We start from the raw sequence: 2,500 nt of genomic DNA, 5'->3' as shown, positions 1-2,500 counted from the left end.
ATTGATGCTCGGTTTCAAAGACAAACGTGCGCAGGGCCAGGGGACCGCGGATGACTGCTCGTGCTGGCCCCGTTGGGCGGCATTGATGGTCGGTTGCAAAGAAAATGCGCGATTGCTCGTGTCGGGGCCTGGCAAGCCAAGGCCAAGCGAGCCATGGCAACGCGGATGATGGCTCGCTAGTGCTGGCGCCGTGCACAGTGGCCTCGCACACTCGCCCTGCACGCTTCCCTTGCACGCAGCCTTGCACACTAGCCTCGCATGCGAGCCTTGCACCCTAGCCATGCAAACTAGCCTTGCACGGTAGCCATGCACACAAGCCGTGCACATTAGCCATGCGCACAAGCCCCGCACACTAGCCTTGCGCACAACCCTTGCACACAAGCCATGCACTCGAGCAATGCACACAAGCCTTGCACTCAAGCAATGCACACAAGCCCTGGACACTAGCCTTGCACACGGGCCTGGCACACAAGCCTTGGGCACTAGCCTTGCGCACTAGCGTTCCACATGAGCCTTGCACACTAGCCTTGGACACTAGCCTTGCACACAGGCCTTGCACACTAGGCATGCTTGGGCGAGCTGATCCCGCATCAAGTCGACGGGTCTAGGCATTCTTGGGCGCAGATCCCGCATCGTCTCGTCGCGTCTGGGCGCAAACACGTCGCGTCTCGTTGCGTCTTCAGAAGTCGTCGCTAACAGCACCTTTGGTTGCCACTGGTGGTTAGGCTGGTTGGTTGCGCAAACCCTATAGGAGGGTGGCATGCTGGTGGGCGTTTTTGCCCGGATAGGCACTAGAATGTGCAGATTTTGGGCGTTTTTGCCTGGATAGGCTAAGGAAAGGGCATGCTTTGGGCGTTTTTGCCCGGATAGGCACCGGAATGCTTGGCCTTGGCTTGTCCTAGCAAGGCATTGCTGGGTTGGGCTCCCTTGGCCTTTTGGGCGCCTTGGACGATGTCTTGCGAAGACCATGGGCACAAGGCCATGGCATATGGTGAGGAAAGGACCACGGTTGCCAAGGTTAGGCACCGGAATGCTTGGCCTTGGCTTGCCAAAGCAGGGCATTGCTGGGTTGGGCTCCCTTGGCCTTCCGGGCGCCTTGGACACTGTCTTGGGAAGACCATGGGCACAAGGCCATGGCATATGGTGGGGAATGGACCACGGTTGCCAAGGCTAGGCATATAGAGAGGAATTGCATTTTTGCCCGGATAGGCACCGGAATGCTTGGCCTTGGCTTGCCATAGCAGGGCATTGCTGGGTTGGGCTCCCTTGGCCTTCCGGGGGCCTTGGACGCTGTCTTGGGAAGACCATGGGCACAAGGCCATGGCATATAGTGAGGAATGGACCACGGTTGGCAAGGCTAGGCATATAGAGAGGAATGGACCACGGTTGCCAAGGTTGCGCAAGTTTTGGGCATTTTTTGCCCGGATATGCCCAAGTATGCCCCGATAGGCCCGTTACGCCCCGGTATGAACGCGTATGCCCGGATAGACTCGGTATGCCTTGGGATACATGCGTATGCCCCGATAGGCTTGGTACGCCCCGATATGCGCACGTGTGCCCCAGTAGGGCTCGGTATGCCCCGGTATGTACGCGTGTGCCCCGATAGGCCCGGTATGCCCCGATATGCACACGTGTGCCCCAATAGGGGTCGGTATGCCCCGGTAGGTACGCGTGTGCCCCGTAATGCACGTTTCGCAGATCTCCCCGCATGTCCCGCCCCTATATGTAATACTTACTTACTTACTTACTTTCTTTCTTGCTTGCTTGCTTGCTTGCAATGGTTGGGAGTGCCCGGCATGCCCCGCTGCAGAGACCAAGGGCGCAATGACTTGGCACCGCGGATGCCGGGACTCCGGCACTTCCCGTGGCACTGATGGTTGGTTCCAAAGACAAAAGGCCGTGCAAGGCCACCGCACCGCGGATGATTTTGCTCGTGCTGGCGCCGTTGTGTGGCCAAAGAACATGCGCGAATGCTCGTGTCGGAAGGGTTGGTGTCCTGGCCCCGCGGGTGTCACGAATGCTCGGTTGCGAAGACCATGGGACCAGAGCCATGGCACGTCGGATGATGGCTCCAGCTGGCGCCCCGGCACTTTCTGTGGCATTGATGCTCGGTTTCAAAGACAAACGTGCGCAGGGCCAGGGGACCGCGGATGACTGCTCGTGCTGGCCCCGTTGGGCGGCATTGATGGTCGGTTGCAAAGAAAATGCGCGATTGCTCGTGTCGGGGCCTGGCAAGCCAAGGCCAAGCGAGCCATGGCAACGCGGATGATGGCTCCAGCTGGCGCCCCGGCACTTTCTGTGGCATTGATGCTCGGTTTCGAAGACAAACGTGCGCAGGGCCAGGGGACCGCGGAGGACTGCTCGTGCTGGCCCCGTTGGGCGGCATTGATGGTGTGTTGCAGAGAGCATGTGCGATTGCAAGTGTCGGCCGGGTTTGGGTTCCCTTGGGCTTTCGGGTGCCTTGGACGCTGTCTTGCGAAGACCATGGGCACAAGGCCCC

This window comes from Tasmannia lanceolata, unplaced genomic scaffold, assembly GCF_043159265.1.
Source record: "Tasmannia lanceolata isolate RefF3 unplaced genomic scaffold, GAP_Taslan_0.1 ptg000119l, whole genome shotgun sequence".
Taxonomy (NCBI): Eukaryota; Viridiplantae; Streptophyta; class Magnoliopsida; order Canellales; family Winteraceae; genus Tasmannia; species Tasmannia lanceolata.
Note: the sequence above shows the minus strand (reverse complement) of the source record.